An 18,740-nucleotide genomic window follows, 5' to 3' on the forward strand; every position below is an offset into this window, starting at 1 on the left:
TGAGAAAGTAGTCCAGTTTTTTGTTTTGTTTTGTTTTTGCTACACCACAGCACATGGAAGTTCCCAGGCCAGAAAGCGAATCTGCACCGCAGCTGTGACCTACACCACAGCCACAGCAATGCCTGTCCTTAATCCACTGCACTGGGCTGGGGATTGAACCCATGCTGCTGCAGAGACAACACTGGATCTTTAACCAGCTGTGCCACAGCCGGAACACCCCCGTTTGATTCTTTTGCATATACCTGTCATTAAAAAGGTTGCCTTTTCCTCATTGTATTTCTTGGCTCCTTTGTCATAGATTAATTATCCTTATAAGTATGGGTTAATTTCTTTTTTTTTATGTGCGCTCTTGAAGTTTTATTTATTAAAAATTTTTTTTGAAAATTATAGTTGATTTACAGTGTTATGCCAATTTCTGTTGTGCAGCAAAGTGACTCGGTCATATATATGTATATGTGTCCCAGGAGATAGGGTATAGTTCTGTGTGCTATACAGTAGGATCTTGTTGTTTATCCATTCTAAATGTTGGATTCATTTCTGGTTTCTCTATTCTGTCCCATTGATCTCTGTGTGGTTGTGTGCCAGTAATACACTATTTGATTACTGTAGCTTTGTAGTATAGTTTGAAATCATGGAGTGTGATAGCTCCAGCTTCTCCTTTCTCAAAATTGTTTGGGCTGTTCAAATTTTAGAATTATCTATTCTAGTTCTATGAAAAATGGCATTGGTACTTTGATAGGGCTTCCACTTAATCTGTACATTGCCTGGGGTAGTAAGGTCATTTTGACAATATCAGTTCTTCCAATCCACAGGTATTGTATATCTTTCCTTTTGCATCATCTTCAATTTTTTCATCATTGTCTTATAGTTTTCTGAGTACAGGTCTTTTATCTCCTTTGTTAGATTTATTCCTAGGTATTTTATTTTTATTTTTTGATAAAAATAAAACTTTCTCAAGATTTTGTCTTTTCTAGGGCCATATGGAGGCTCCCAGGCTAGGGGTCTAATCGGAGCTATAGCCGCTGGCCTATGCCAGAGCCCCAGCAACTCGGGATCCAAGCTGTGTCTGCAACCTACACCACAGCTCATGGCAATGCCAAATCTTTAGCCCACTGAGCGAGGCCAGGGATCGAACCTGCAACCTCATGGTTCCTAGTTGGATTCATTAACCACTGAGCTACAGTGGGAACTCTACTTTCTCAAGATTTTCATGTAGTTCTGTTGGTTGCTTTTCTGATACACTCACACATATGATCTCATTCTTTCATCAGCCAAATTTGGACCATAATATACATTTTAAAGCATTTTTTAAAAAATCAAGATATGACATATGCACTGAAAAGTGTACAAATTGATAAATTGTGGCTAAGTGAAAATGGCTATGTAACGATCCCCCAGGTAAAGAACTGGACTGTTATGAGCCCATTTGAAGCCTCTGTTCAAGCCCCCTACAAATGTGTACCCTCTCCCTTGTGATAGATGACAAGAATATTCTGTCATCTATCATAAATTACTTTTGTCTATTATCAGGCTTCTGTTTATAATTAGAGGCATATTGTATATACTCTTTTGTGTCTATTTTCTTTTTCTCAGCATTACATTTGTGAGATTCAGCCCTGTTGTGAGTAGAGTTTGTGCATTTGCACTGAGGGTTTTTTTCCCATTGTATGAATCTACCATAATCTATTTTCTAAAAGATTTTTATTTTTCTATTATAGTTGATTTACAATGTTCTGTTACCATAATCTGTTTATCCACACTATTTTTGATAGATGTTTGGGTTTTTCCAGGTTGGGCCTATTTCAAATAATGCTGTTATGAACATTCTTTTAATAGATCTTTCAGTGCATACGTGCCCTCATTTCCATTGTGTAACTGCTAGGAGTGCAGGTTCTGTTCTGATATCAACTTGCAGACATCAGTTGGAGGCTGCATATCTACAAGTTCAGGAGAGGATGCCAAACCGCTTTTCTGAGTGTTTGTAGCCATTTACACTCTCATCACTGCCTTAGGACCCTTCCTGTTACCTCACTTTCTCACCAACCCTTGTCATTGTACTTTTGGTTTTGAACTTTTAGCACTTAACATCACCTTGTGAACATTGTCATGTATTATTAATGCTATTTCAAAAAAAATTTTTAAATGACTGCACACAGTTTATCATATAGAGCAGGGGTCAGCAAACTTTCTATAAAGGGCCAGAAAACAAATATCTTCCATGTTGCCGGCCACACAGTCTCTGTTGCAAACCACTCAACACTGCCATTGCAGCACGAAGGCATCCATAGACAACCTTTAAATGAATGAATGTGGGTGGCTATGTCCTAATAAAACTTTATTTATAAAAACAGGTGGTGGGCCAGGCTTGGTTCACAGGCTGTAGTTTGCCTTCCTCTGGTAGTTATGCAATCCCCTGATTATATTTTTCAAACTTGTTTTTTATCAGGAAAAATTAATTAAATCTATAATAAACATCATCTATTTGTTGAATATCTATTATGAGCCAAGCCCTGTGCTTAACTTTGGGAACCTGGTTGCACATCAGTCATAGACGATTGCTCCCCTCCCATACCCCCCAAAGTGAATCTTAATTGGAACTCAATATGTAAAATAGAGAAAAGGTTAACTTTGATTTAGAAATAAAGAACTCAGAGTCCTAACAACTTGACCACTTTTCTGGTTCCCGCCACTTTTATGGGTCCAGCTCTAGAGTTCTACTGAAAGTAGCCTGAAAACCATGACCAAAACTATCAATTGTAGGATGTTGACAGCTTTTTTTTTTTTTTTTTTTGGTTATGCCACTGCTTGGAATTTTTTGGTTCATAAATCTTTGATTTTCTACCTTATTTTCTATACTTGAATTCTAGCAGAGAATTTGAGAGGTCAAAGGATATGAATATTTTGAAGGCTCTTGTTTTATTTGCCAAAACATTTTTCAGTTGGTGCATCTATGAGCACCCTCACAAGAGCTGTGTCTCACCCTTGCCAACATCCAGTATTGGCATTTAAAGAGCGTGTGCAAATGTGATAGGTAAAAAATATGACATTGTTGTTTTAATTTGCATTTCTTGATTAGTTGAGTGCTGAACATTTTTTCATATTTATTACTCATTTGCATTTTCCCCCTGACATGATGAGAATAGGACATTTTGAGAATAATTTAAATAGAATTTGGAGGAGAGATTAACAAATCAGTTTTTTTTTTTCCTTCACCTACCAGATTTTGAATTGGAATGAGGTCATGGTCAAGAAAAGCAGATTTCTATAGACCTCTCCTAGGTACCCAAGCCTGTTTTTTATTCTGCACACATTACTATTCTCAAGTAGGTAAAATAATACCTTTTCGAGTGTTTAAAAACACTAGTTGAAAATTTACAGGCAAAGGTTTAGGCGTGAGAGAGAAACAGTATGACTTCAGCAGAAAGAGAAAATAAAACTAGACATAATGACCGTAGCTACATGTACACTATTCGCTGAAAATTGGTGTCCCCTCAAACCCCATCCGTATGTTGAAGCCTAGGTCACCAGTGTGATGGTATTTGGAAGTGGGACACTTGGGAGGTAATTAGGTCATGCAATCCTAATTACCTTCATGAATATGGGGAGGGTGGACCTTCACGAATATGGTTAGTGCCCTCTTGAGGGTTGATACGAGAGGAGTTCCCCGGTGGCTCAGCCAGTTAAGGGTCCGGTGTTGTCACTGCTGTGGCTCAGGTTCGATCCTTGGCCCAGGAACTTCTCTATGCTGTGGGTGTAGCCAAAAAAAAAAAAAAAAAAAAAAAAAAGAAGAAGAAGAAGAACAAGAACAAGAAAAGATAAGAGTGCGATGACCTCTCTCTCTGTTCTCCACCCTCTGAGGATTCCAGATGAAGATGACTGGTCTGCAAAGAAGGACAAATTCCCTCACCAGACAAAGGAGTGCCTCACATCTTGATCTTGGATGTCTCAGCCTCCAGGACTGTGTGAAATAAACTTCTGTTGTTTAAGCCATTCCAGTTTATCATGTTCTGTTACAGCAACTCAAACTAAGATAGAAATCTGTATTTGTCAGGGTTCTCTGGAGAAGCAGAACCAATCATCTATGTATATACATATATGATTAGCTTGTAATAAAAAACAGCTAAGAAAGAGATTTATTATATTAGCTCACACAATTACGGAGGCCGGGAAGTCCCACAGTTTGCTGTCTGTGAGCTGGAGACCCAGGAGAGCTGGTGGTCTAAGTTCGCAGTCCTGAAGGCCAGAGAGCTGATGGTGTCCGTTCCATCCAGGTCTGAAGGCCTGAGAAGCAGGAGAACCAAGGCCTGGAGGACGGATGCTCCAGCTCGAGGGGTCAGGCAGAGAGCAGAGTCAGCTCCCCTCCTTTTTCTCGTTCTGTTCAGGTCCTCAATGGATTAGACGATGCCCGCCCCCGATGGGAAGGGCCAGCTGCTTTATTAGAGCCTCTGCATGTGCTCACCCCCCACCTCGGCCACTCTGCCTGTTTAATTTCTGTTCCCCTTAAGGGTTCTTGAATGTCCTCAGGGAAGCCTCACCTGACCCCTGAGGTTACGTCAGAGCCCCTGTTCTGTGAATCCCTTGACCCTGGGCTTCTCTGGCATCATCGCAAAGGTAATTAAATAACCAGTTGTGCAATTCAGCCTTTGATGTCTGCATTCTGCTTGCCATGTCAGTCACGGTGGAGATAATTGGGAGGCGGAATCAGAGCAGGTTTAATGGCCACACAAAGCCCCTCACCTTACACCTGTCGGGTACCACCGCAGTCCAGGCACTGAGGGGGAGAGGCAGAGAGAGCTACGTCTATATTTCTTTTGACGCTGCCTTTCTCTTCTCTCTTCATTGATTCTGATCCTGATGGAGAAAATGGGACCCAGGGTGGCAGGATACGTGATCTGTTGTTGCTACCTTTTCCCTTGTTTTCTGGGAGATTTCCCCCACCTTCTTAAGAGCTTCTGGGTCTCTGGCTTCAGCTTCTCCCCCGACGTGCTGAGGACACAGGGTTTTAAACATCCCAGTGCTTATTCCCTCCCCACCCACTACTTCTAAAAGGTAATCAGGAAACCACCTGAACGTTACCGTCACCAAGGGAAAGGGGAAAAGCCAAAGGGTTATCACCTGGTGAATCTGCACCAGATAAAGGAAATGCAGGGTGGGAAGTGAAGCTTTACCTAATCAGACCCCCCATGCCTAACTGTAGAGTGTGCTCCCCGATTCCACGGACGTTATCACATTACCGCTGTCAGACTAAAGCTAGGTGGTCAGTCTCGTGAGTGTGTGTGTGGGGGGCTCCCTGGGGGTCTTGTTCACTGCTCTGTCCTTGCTATCTCACAGTAGCCTAGCTTGTGAATTTGTGCTTGGTAAAGATTTGTTAAATGTATGGAGGGCTTAAGCTCTTTCATCCATTTAGAATTCATTTTAGTGTAAGCTATAATTTAGAGAACTAAATTTTTTTCCACATAAATGCTCATTCTATAACTTTGGTGGCACGTGTCAAATACTTTGTCCTTTTCCTCTTGACTTAAAACACTGCATTTACTATATACTAAAACCACATATATATATATAAAATGATAAAATATACATGTACTTGGTGCTGTTTCTAAACTTTCTATGCTGTTTGTTGTTCTCCCCGGTCTATTTGATCCCATAATCACTTTTTAAAAAATGGTTTTGGATTATCATTTTTCAATGGCTAGTAGAAAACGTACTTATTTTTATAGAAAGATGTTACTTGCATAAATTGTTATAAGAAGACAACACTTGAATATCTTTGAAGCTCAGAGCCAAAATGACAGAATACCAAAACATTCTGTGATATACTTTGGTTAATTTATTCAGCACAACCAGTCAGTTTATTTCCAACTGTGGCCCATTTTAAAAATAAAAATATAGTCCTACTGAAGGTGCTTGTTTACTAGGTTAAAGTAACTTTTAGCAACTTGTAGCAATGTCTTCTCTTTCTCTGGACAATTGTGAGTGAGCTGGAAGAAGCTGAACTTCTCATCTTCTGGAAGGAAGTAAAAGAAATTGTAGAACACATCATGCATTTCTGGAATGGCTCCTCTTTCCTCATTCCTAATTTTCAAAATCTTCTTGGCTATTCTCATTCACTTATTATTTCAGATAAACCTTATAATTATTGTGTCAAATTCTGAAAAGAAATCCTACAGATATTTTGACTAGAATTGAATTACTTTTAAAGATGAGTTTGGAGAATTTTTAGATCTTTGTAATATTGAATGTTTTCATCCAAGAATGTGATGTGCCTTTTGAAAAAACTCATTTCTCTCTCTTTCTCTTTTTCATCTTTTTGTCTTTTTGGGCCGCACCCATGGCATATGGAGGTTCCCAGACTAGGGGTTTAATTGGAGCTGTAACTGCTGGCCTACACCACAGCCACAGCAATGCAGGATCCGAGCCGTGTCTGTGACCTACACCACAGCTCACGGCAACGCCGGATCCTTAACCCACTGACTGAAGCCAGGAATTGAACCCCCCACCTCATGGTTCCTAGTCGGATTCGTTTCCACTGCGCCACCACGGGAACTCCAGTTCTCTTTGCTGTCTCCTAATAAACGTTTTTAGCTCTGTGAGTCCTGCATCTTCCATGCTCCCTCTCTTCTTCCTCTGTTCTCTCCCGTTCCTCCCTCCCTTCCTCCCTTCTTCTCCCACCCCCGCCTGTGTATGTCACTCTCTCTCTTTTATGTCTATTGTGAATGCTTGTTTTTTACCCACTAATTTTTCAAAACTAGTTATTCCTTTAAAAAATAATGATTGAGTACCTGTATAGTGCCAGTCTGATACCGAGTGATCTAAGCCACTGACATTTTTTATTTGGTAAAATATAAGTAACATAAAAGTTACCATTTGAAGCACTTTGAAGCATACAGTTTCATGGAATGTACTGTATTGTCAGTGTTGTCCAGTCACAGCGCTAACCACATCCGGAATTTTTTTACCTTCCCCAAATGAAACTCTTTATCAAGACATTGTAACTATGTAAACAGACACTTTAGAAGACTTTCCTGTTAGTTTCAATGGGTTTTCAATTGATTTGTTGTTGTTGTTCAGGAGATATACTTGTGTTGTATACGAATAAAGAGTATTACAGTGGTACACAGAACTTCCATCATAATCTTTTTAAATTTTTTCTTTAAAAACTTTTTTATTAAACTTTATTGATGAATAGTTGACTTACAATGTTGTGTTTGTTTCAGGTATATGGCAAAGTGAATCAGTTTTACATATACTATATCCATTCTTTATCAGATTCTTTTCCCCTATAGGTTGTTACAGAATATTGAGTAGATTCCCCTGTGCTATACAGTAGGTCCTTGTTAGTTGTCTATTTTATATATAGTAGTGTGTACATATGAATCCCATCCTCCTAATTCATCCCCGCCCCCCTGACCTTGCCCCTTTGGTAATCGTAAGATTGTTTTCAAAATCTGAGTCTGTTTCTGTTTTGTGAATAAGTTCTTTTGTATCTTATTAGAGTCCACATATTAGTGATCTCCTATGAGATTTATATTTCTCTGACTTACTTCACTACGTATGATAATCTCCAGGTCCATCCATGTTGCTGCAAATGGCATTAATTTTGTTCCATTTGGTAGCTGAGTAATATTCCGTTGTGTATAGGTACTATATCTTTTTTACCCATTCCTCTGTTGATGGACATTTATGTTGCTTCCATGTACGTGCTGATTCCACCACAATCTTAAATAGCAGAAGTGACTGTGGACTTTTTTATCTTGTCTATTTTAATGAGAATGCCTTTGGTGGTTTTTTTTTTGCTGTTTACTTATTTATTTTTATGATAAATATGCTGTTACATGCTTACTGGTTGATTTTGATATTCTTTACTAAATTATAGAGATATTTCAATCCCATTTTGTTGGGAGATTAAAAAAAAATAAGAATGGATCTTCTATTTTAGAAAATGCTTTTTTTAAAAAATGGCAGTTTCAAAGGTTTTCCTGTATAGTCCTATTAATATGGAACCATATTTGCATTCCTAAATTCTATTTTGTTGTAGCTATGGATATTTTAATATGTTGCTTTGTTAGGCTTGTTTAAATGTTATTTGGATTTTTATGGTTATACTTAGAAATGAGATTTCCCTGAGAAAAATTTTATTTTTTATCCTTCAGTTCCCCCCCAGCCCCATATTTTGACTCTATCTATTTATTTATTTATTTATTTTTTGTCTTTTGTGTTTTCTGCTGCTGTTGTTGTTGTTGTTGTTGTTGTTGCTATTTCTTGGGCCGCTCCCGTGGCATATGGAGGTTCCCAGGCTAGGGGTTGAATCGGAGCTATAGCCACCGGCCTACGCCAGAGCCACAGCAACGCGGGATCCGAGCTGCGTCTGCAACCTACACCACAGCTCAGGGCAACGCCGGATCGTTAACCCACTGAGCAAGGGCAGGGACGGAACCCGCAACCTCATGGTTCCTAGTCGGATTCGTTAACCACTGCGCCACGACGGGAACTCCTGACTCTTTATTTTTAATGAATGATTTTTTTTCTCATCCAAGTAATTCAGTTACATGGTTACAAAATCAATTAATACAAAGGAGCTTAGGATAAAAAAAAACAAGTCTCCTGCTTGACCTCTCCCAACTCCTCCTAGCCTCATACCCAAGGCTACCACTTTTATCTTTCTTAGATGTTTGGTTTTTCTGTTGTTGTTAGCAATTTTCATATCACTAGTAGGCTTAGACCAATATTTCTAGATTTATCAATTAACTAATCACTTTTGAAACTGGCCATATTTTGTTTTTTTGTTATCATCAGGTGAACACTTAGACATTTGGTTAAACCAAATTAAACATGCTTCCCACCAACAGGGCTTTTTATAACTTATGGGGCCACTAGATTATTAAAAGTTATCTGACAAGCATTATTATCTCTAGGTAGTGGGTAATGGGTCACATACATTTATTTATTTATTTATTTTGACATTTTTTTCCAAGTTTCTTATGTAAGAACTTTTTTTTAACTCCCAAAATTTAGAAAACCACGTTAATAAAAATTAAACAGGGAGATATCTGGTTAGACACAGTGAAATAAAGATATGTCTACCATTGAGCAAAACAACACAGAGAGAAAGAAAGAACGAGGGGTGGGAAGTGAACCCCGTCTTCATTGTAGTTATAAAATATCCACAACTCATATGTTAATTTTTATCAAATAAATGAAATACACAGAGACATAACATGTACCTTTATGTTCTAACATAACAAGAAAGTTTTCTGTGTTATGTAGCAAGGTCTTGAAGGGCCCAAAATACAGTTCTCTTATTTAGGACAGCAAGCTCAAGGGTTTGAGAGGCTATGTGTACAACACAGAATTCTTGCTTCTCTGGGGATAGAGGGAGGGGGAGCAAATGAGGAAGCCAGCCCACATACTATCTTCTTGAGGAGTCACCTTCTGCTGTGACTGGGTAGGTTTTCTGCTTTACAGCTGCCACAAACAGCCAGCTGGAGAAAAATAAGCAGGTAAGACAATAAGGGGGGAGAGAGATATTTGTGGCATACAGGACTGAGCCGTTTGGCACAGAGATTCCCTTCTTCTCAGAGGGGTGCCAGAAACCCAGAGAGTGCAGAACAGATATACTATGAGGGCAGAATAAGTAGCAGAGTTGATGAGAAGGTGTTTGGAAACAATGTATGTGAATTTAACCTGCTCTCTCTGCTGGGAGTGCTGGTTACCCTCCCAGCCTCTTTTCATGTATATACTAGACAAGAGGTAGTCCCACAAGTCTAATTTATAATCAGTTAGAATCCAGTATAGACAAAAACATAAAAAGGAAGGAATATAATACAACAAACAAAGACTATTCTTTCTCTTTTTGGCCATGCCCATAGTGTGCAGAAGTTTCCAATCTAGGGCTCAAACCTGTGCTTAATGTTTTCTATTTGCATTTTCTCTCTCAATTTTTTTTTTCTTGTTAAAATTGCTAGCATTTGCTTAATTGGTCATTTCAAAGAAATACTTCTCAAATATATTGGTTTTACTGTATTTTCTAGTGTAAAAATTTCTACTTTATTATAATCATTTATTTCATTTTCTATAGGTTTATAGCTTCCTATGTCGAATGCTTGTTTTTATTATTTCTTATTTAATAATAAAAATATTCAGGACTATGAATACTCCTCTGAATACAGCTTTGGCTGCATTCTGTGAAATGCGCTGTTTATTGTTGGAGAACTTTCCTAAATTGTCTTGAAGTACAGATTTTATTTCCAACCTGACCCAAGAGCTACTTTGGAAAGTGTTTAAAGTTTTATAAGTGATAAAGTGGTGAAAACACATGGCCTGCACAAATTTTAATTTTGAAAAGATTTTGAGGTTTACTTTGAAGAGAAATAGATAATGAGTATATATTTTGGTATATATATTTGTCTACTTATTTTATTATTTTTACAAATCAAGTGTTTTATTTTAACTTTATGTCAGTTTTTTCTTGAAGATCTTACAGCTATTGCTTATATATTTTGATGCTTGTACATAAAGGGTCTTGACTATTGTATGTTTATTGGTTATTGTTGAACTTGCCTTTACCAGTTAGTTACATTTTATATGAGGGAAGTGTTCCTTACAACTTTGAAAATACAAGGCTGATTTTCCAGTTGGAATGAATGAAAATTTGTGTGTGATGGTATTCCTGGTGTGTATAAATCTTCAGCTATTATATTTTTGTTATATATGATTCTTTATTATGCTGAGTAGTATTCCATTATATACATGTACCACATCTTTTTTTATCCATTCCTCTGTTGATGGACACTTAGATTGCATCCATGTCTTGGCTATTAAAAATTATTATTATTATTATTATTGGCTCTGCCCATGGCATGTGGAAGTTCTTGGGCCAGGGATCAAACTCATGCTGCAGTAGTGAACAGATCCACAACAGTGACAATACCAGATTCCTAACTGGCTGCACCACGAGAGAATTCCTTATGTTATGGCTATTGTAAATAGTCCTTCAGTGAACATTAGGGTGCATGTTCGAATTATGGTTTTCTCTGGACGTATCCTCAGGAGTGGGATTGCTAGATCATATGGTAATTCTATATTTAGGTTTTTTTGAGGAGCCTCTATGCTGTTCTCCATAGTGGTTGCGCCAATTTACATGCCCACCAACAGTATAGTAGGGTTCCCTTTTCTCCACACTCCAGTATTCATTTTTTAATTTCTTTTTGCTTTTTAGGGCCACACCTGTGGCATATGGAGGTTCCCAGGCTAGGGGTCTAATTGGAGCTACAGCTGCCAGCCTACACCAAAGCCACAGCAACACGGGATCTGAGCCATGTCTGAGACCTACACCACAGCTCACCGCAATGCCAGATCCTTAACTCACTGAGTGAAGCCAGGAATTAAACCTACAACTTCATGGTTCCTAGTCAGATTCGTTTCTGCTGTGCCACAATGGGAACTCCATTCTGATCATTTTTTAGTTGGGTTGTTTTTCTGGATATAAACTTGCATGAGATATTTGTATATTTTGGAGATTAATCCTTGTTGGTCCTTCATTTGCAAAGACTTTTTTACCCTTTCTATGGATCGTCTTTTCATTTTTTAAATTATTTCCTTTGCTATGCAAAAGCTTTTAAGTTTAATTAGGTCCCATTTGCTTATTTATTTTTTATCTTTATTGCTCTAGGAGGTGGGAGAAATTATTAATTTAAAGTGCATCTTGGAATTCCCTGGTGTGTCAGCAGGTTAAGTATCCAGTGTTTTCACTGCTGTCACCTGAGTTCGATCCCTGGCCTGGGAACTTCTACATGCTGTGGACATGGCCAAAAAATAAAATTAAGTAAATCTTTACCCTCTCTTTGCAGTTGTTAGCCTATTGTTCTAACACAACCTATTAAAATCTCTGTCTCTGCTTTTGGATACACCTTTAATTATATTAATATACACAATAGGTTCTGTTTCTCATTGTTTTGTTTTCTTCCACCAATTCCCTTTATCTGTTCTCAAATAGTATCACACTCCATATTGCACTCTGGGGACAGCTATTAGGGCTAGTCTGCCTCCATTGATGTTATTCTTTGATAGCTTTATCTATTTATTCATTGATGTTTATTTTAAGAGACAAGTTATGAAGGGCAGTTAGAACATGGGCCTGCAGTTAGACTTCTCAAGTTTAAATCCTGCATTGACATCTACCAGCCCTATAACCTTGGGTAGGTTGCTTCAGCTTCCTCATTTGAGCATAGCAGTAGTATCTTCTTTGAGAACAGAGTAGTATCTTCTATCAGGACAATAATATCATCTTCTTCATGGGGCTGTGGTGAGGATGAATGGAATTTAAACCTTTATGGTACATAGATTAATACCTGGCACATGGTAATTTCTAAATAGTACTAGTTATTATCATACTGTCAAGTTCAAAACTCATCCTCCTGAGATATTGATTGGAATCATATTCAACCAAACCTTTGCATTGGTTTGAAAAGATAACTCCCTCTTTAGGGGCATAGCTTGATTTAGTCAAGTCATAGTGTACATTTAATCAATGAGCATTTGTAATTTTACCCACACGTACTGTTCTGGTTGGATTCCTAGTTAACGAGAAAATTTAAGATCTAGGTAGAGAGGGGGATTTGGATTATCCCAAACCCACTCCTGATCAGTTTCTTGAAAGGATAAGACCCTTTGTTGAGTGTGGTTGGTAAAGAGGATAGGAGTAGCTTCAGCCATTACTCTCTGATGAGGAAGTCTTAACCCTAGGGCCTTTGGTCGGGATATTCTTTCTGGGTGAGATGTGGCTGACTACAGTGGCAAGGTGGACTAGGGTTGAGCTGCACACCGTAATAGTCTTATTGCCGAGAAAGTCAAGGGTTGAATACCTCCACCTTCCCACTGGGTCAAGCCCTAGACCTTTTTAGAGCTGCACACCTGCTCCATGGAGACCTAGGAACCCTCAACACCCCAGGCCTCTCCAAGCTTTTTCCATAAGGAGCACTTACATGGACTTATATCCTTTATTTTACTCACCTGGTCGAAGTTTGACAGAAACTCCAGCATTCTTATAGTTAGTCCACGCTCGCAGGCTAGCGCATTGTGGTTCCTTTTGCTTGCTTATCAGGGACTTGCTGTTCATGAACAAATGTGAAACTTGCCCTCCTTTCCTTATCACTCAAGGCCAGATATCTCTGTATAAACAGAACTTATTCCATAAATATTTGTAATTTTCTTCATAGGCCACACAAATTGTTTTTTTTTTTAATCGAAGTATAGATGATTTAAAATGTTGTGTTAGTTCCTGGTGCACAGCAAAGTGATTCAGTTATACATACATATAATCTATTCTTTTTCAGATGCGTTTCCCTTCTAGGTTATTATGGAATATTGAGTATAGTTCCCTGTGCCATACAGTGGGTCCTTGTTGGTTATCTATTTTATGTATAGTAGTGTGTATATGTTAATCCCAACCTCCTCATTTATCCCCCACCCACATTTCCCTTTGGGTGGCCCTAAGTTTGTTTTCTATGTCTGTGGACCTATTCAAGTTTTATATGCAAATTCATTTGTATCATTTTTTTAGAGTTCACATGTAAGTAGTTTCATATATTTGTCTTTGTCTGGCTTGCTTCACTTAGTATGATAATCTCTACCTCCACCCCACGTAAATTTCATTAAATGTTTTATAGATATTAAAATTCTGGGATTTCCCATCATGGTGCAGCAGAAACAAATCTGACTAGCAACCATGAGGTTGCAAGTTCGATCCCTGGCCTCGCTCAGTGGGTTAGGGATCTGGCATTGCTGTGAGCCCTGGTATAGGTCGCAGACGTGGCTCGGACCTGGCATTGCTGTGACTGTGGTGTAGGCTGGCAGCAACAGCTCCGATTCGACTCCTAGCCTGGGACCCTCCATATGCCGCAGGTGTGGCCCTAAAAAGACCAAAAAAAAAAAAAAATTCTTTTGCTATTATTGTGAGTTGGGTTCCTTTTTTTCCCCCTAATTTATTATTACTGATGTCTCAGGGAAGTTACGATTTTTTGAATATATGTTTTAACAAGCCACTTCACTCTTTTCCCTTTCACAACTTCTACTGAATCAATCAAGTTTTCCTTCATAAGTTTCCCCTCTCCTCCTCTGGTTTAGAATTGTACCTTCTTTTTTCTATTCTTTTATTGTCTTCCTTAATTTTTTTTTTTTTTGGCTTTTTAGGGATGCACCCACGGCACATGGAGGTTCCTAGGTTAATGGTCAAATTGGAGCTGCAGCTGCTGGCCTACATCACAGCCACAGCAACGTCAGATCCGAGCTACTTCTGTGACCAACACTACAGCTCGAAACCGCGGATGCTTAATGCACTGAGCAAGGCCGGGGATAAACCTGCCTCCTCATGGATGCTGGTTGGGTTTGTTACTGCTGAGCCACAATGGGAACTCCTATCTTCCCTAAATTTTTAATAACATATTTGACTTAAGCTTTAATTGATATCTTTGTCCTCTTTTCAAACACATGAAAACCTTAAAATGAATTAACTCTGATCTCCCCTGCCATCTTCCATATTTTTTATTATTTAGAGGTTTCATCTTTTAAAAAATATTTTCTTTTGACATAATTATAGATTCACAGGAAGTTGCAAAGTGTACAGAGTGGTCTCTGTCTCTTCCACTCAATTTCATTTATTTATTTAGTTAGTTAGTTAGTTAGTCTTTTTGTCTCTTTTAGGGCCGAAACTGCAGCACGTGGAGTTTCCTGGGCTAGGGGTCTAATCAGAGTTGGAGCTGCTGGCCTATGCCATAGCCACGCTGGATTCAAGCCACATTTGTGACCTACACCACAGCTCACGGCAACGCTGGATCCTTAACCCACTGAGCAAGGCCAGGGATCCAACCTGGAACTGGATTCGTTAACCACTCAGCCATGATGGGAACTCCCACTCAGTTTCTTTTAGAAGTTACATCTTGAATAAATGTAGTTCAGTATCAAAACCAGGAAGTTGACATAAGTACAATGTTCACTTTTAGTTTTTGTCATTTTGTCATGTGTAGGTGAGTGACCACTATTGCCGTCAGGACACGGAACTGACCCACCACCATAAGGCTTTCCCCTGTGATACTCCTTCACAGTTTCATCCTCAGCCTTGCTCTCCTACTGCCTCCATCCACTGGCAACTACTAACCTGCTCTCCATCTCAGTCATTGTATCATTTCAAGAATGTCATCTAAACGGGACTGTACAGTATGTGACCTTTTGAGACTGGCTCTTTGCACATGGCATAGTGTCCTTGAGCTCTATCCAAGTTGTTGAGTGTATCAATAGCTTTTTTTTTTTTTATTGCCGTGTAGTATGCCACTGTTTTGGTTTTATCCCCTCAACGTTTGTTATTATGATTGTTAGTACTCACACGTATAGGTGTGTTTCCCAGTTTCTCTTCTGTCTCCTGGATCAGTCTGCTTCCTTCTGAGTTCAATTTCCTATTTCCTGAACATACTGTAGAATTTCTTGCAGTGAGAGTTTGTTAGTGCTAAATTCTTTACATCTCTGTGGATCCAAAATTATCCTTTTCCTCCTTTACTTTGGTTTTTTAAAAATTTGAAATATAAGTGATTTATAATATTGTATTAGTTTCAGGAATATTGAAAAATGATTCGTATATATGTGTGTGTATATATATATTGTGTGTGTATATATATATGATTTGCCAGTATAGTTTTTATGAATTATTGAATGTAGTTTCCTGTGCTATGCAATAAATCCTTATTATTTATCTATTTTATATATATAGTAGTGCGTCTCTGTTAATTCCAAACTCCTAATTTATCCTTCGGAAACCATGTTTGTTTTCCATATCTCTGAGTCTGTTTCTGTTTTGTAAATAAATCTGTTTGTATTTTTTAGATTCCACATGTGCTATTACATAACATTTGTCTTTCTCTCTTACTTTACTTAGTATGATATTCTCTAGGTCCATTCATGTTGCTACAAATGACAATATTTCATTCTTTTTTATGGCTGAGTAATATTCCACTGCATATATATACCACATCTTCTTTATCCATTCCTCTGTTGAAGGACTCTTAGATTGCTTCCATGTCTTGGTTGTTGTAAATCATACTGCTTTGAACACTGGGGTGTATATATTCTTTTCAAATTAGAGTTTTCATTTTTTTTCTGGATATATGCCCAGAAATGGATTGTATGGATCATACTGCATACCCACTGGATCCCTGGCTGGATCATATGGTGGCTCCTCTTTTATTTGAATGGTGCTTTTGGTGAATAGATATTTCTAGATTCAAAATTATTTTTTTCACGAAACTTTGAAAATATACTTTTTTCTTCTGACTTGTGCTGTTGTTGAGAAGTCTTCAGTCAATCTAATTACTATTCATCTGCAGGTGGTCTTGTTAACTTTCCTCTGCTGCGTACCTGAATCTCTGCTCCCTCCATAGCCTTTAAGATTTTCTTGGAGTTCCCATCATGGCTCAGAGGTTAACGAATCCAACTGGGAACCATGAGGTTGCAGGTTTGATCCCTGTCCTTGCTCAGTGGGATAAAGATCCGGCGTTGCCATGAGCTGTGGTGCAGATTGCAGACACGGCTTGGATCGTGCGTTGCTGGGGCTATGGCATAGGCGGTTGGCTACAGCTCTAATTGGACCCCCAGCCTGGGAACCTCCATATGCCACAGGTGCAGGTCTGAAAAAAAAAAGATTTTGTTGTTGCATTTTGAGGTCCACAGTTTGACTACCATGTTTTTAAATTGTGAATTTATTTTTATTAATCTTAATCTCATCTCAGAACAACTTTTGAAAGTAAAGATTCGTGACTTTCTTTAAGGCATGGAAATTCTTAGCCAACATATCTTCAGTATTTTTCCCTTCCCTCTAGGTGCAGGTTTATTGGAATTCCCTTGTGGCGCAATGGGTTAAGAATCCAATGTTATCCCTGCTGCAGCTTTGGTCACTGCTGTGGTGCAGGTTTGATTCCTGGCCCAGGGATTTCCGCAAGACATGGGCGTGGACCCCTCCCCAACACACGCACATACAAAAAGAACACAAAGTCAGGATTGTTGAAGAGCAATTTACACACAGTTAAGATGTATCTTATTGCGATAACATAATTGGGTGAATTTTGACCCACATGGTTGTGTAACCACTGGTCCAGTCATAGAATATTTACATCCTCCTCGAAAGCTCCAGTTCCCTTGTTTCCTTTATGGTCAATCCCCTGTTTTCACCCCAGCCCCTGATAACCGTTTCTCTGATTTATGTCTGCAGGTTTGCCTTTTCCAGATTGCCATGTGAATGGAATCACACAGTATAGAGTCTTTGTGTTCGGCTTTTTTCACTCAGTTTAAGGCACTCGAGCTTTGCTAATGTTGTGTATACTCAGTAGTTCTGACCTTCTTATTCCCATGTAGTATTTCATTGTGAGGCTATATACCACTATTTGTTCATATGTTCACCAGTTAATGGACAATCTGTGTCATTTTTTGGTTTAGGCAATTATGAATAAAGCTGCCAAAAGCATTCATGTATAGATCTTTGGGGACGTATGTTTCTTTCTCTCAGGGAAATGTGTAGGATTGGAGTTGCTGGGTCATATGGTAATTGTATATGTAGCTTTATAAGCAAGTGCCAAACTGTGATTTACAACACTTTATATTCCCAGCACCACTTCTGTATAGAGCTCTGTTTGCTCCATAGTCTCACTAGCACTTAGTATTGATGTTTTTTCTTAATTGTTATTCTAATAGTGTAGTGTTATCTCATTGTAATTTTAATTTTAATTTCCCTAATAACCAATTATATTGAGCACCTTTTCATGTTCCTATTTTGCCATCTATATATCTTCTTTGGAGAAGTGTTTGTTCAAATCATTTGCTCAGTTTTTAAATTAGGCTTTAAAGGATTTGCTGTTGTGGCTCAGCAGAAACAAACCCGACTAGGGTCCATGAGGATGCTGGTTCGACCCCTGGTCTTGCTCAGTGGGTTAAGGATCCGGCATTGGAGTCCCGTCGTGGCACAGCAGAAACGAATCTGACTAGGAACCATGAGGTTGTGGGTTTGGTCCCTCGCCTTGCCCAGTGGGTTACAGATCTGGCGTTGCTGTGAGCTGTGATGTAGGTCACAGACGTGGCTCAGATCTGGCATTGCTGTGGCTCTGGCATAGGCCCGTGGCTACAGCTCAGATTAAACCCTTAGCCTGGGAACCTCCATATGCCATGGGCGCAGCCCTAAAAGACAAAAAGACACACAGAAAAGAATCCGGCATTGCTGTGAGCTGTGGTGTAAGTCACAGACGTTGGCTCAGATCTGGTGTTGCTGTGGTTGTGGTGTAGGCTGGCAGCAGTAGCTCAGATTCAGCCCCTAACATGGGAACTTCCATATGCTGCACCTGCCCTAAAAAGCAAAGATAAAATAAAATAGGCTTTAAAAATTATTGTACGTATTTTGAGAGTTCTTTGCATGTTCTGAATATGTCCTTTATCAGATATATGTTTTGCAAATATTTTCTCATTTGTGGTTTATCTTTTTCTTAACAATGTTTTTTGAGAAGCAAACATTGTAAATTTTAATGAAGTTTATCTTTTTCTTTTCATTGTCTATACTTTTTATACCCTGTGTAAGAAATCTTATCCTTTTCATGATCACAAAGATTTTTTCTTATCATTTTTCCAAAAGTTTTATAGTTTAGATTTTATATTTAGGTCTATGACTTAATTTTCACGTATTTTGTAAGGTAAATATTGAAGTTCCTTTC

This window comes from Phacochoerus africanus, chromosome 8 (genome assembly GCF_016906955.1).
Source record: "Phacochoerus africanus isolate WHEZ1 chromosome 8, ROS_Pafr_v1, whole genome shotgun sequence".
NCBI classification, from domain to species: domain Eukaryota; kingdom Metazoa; phylum Chordata; class Mammalia; order Artiodactyla; family Suidae; genus Phacochoerus; species Phacochoerus africanus.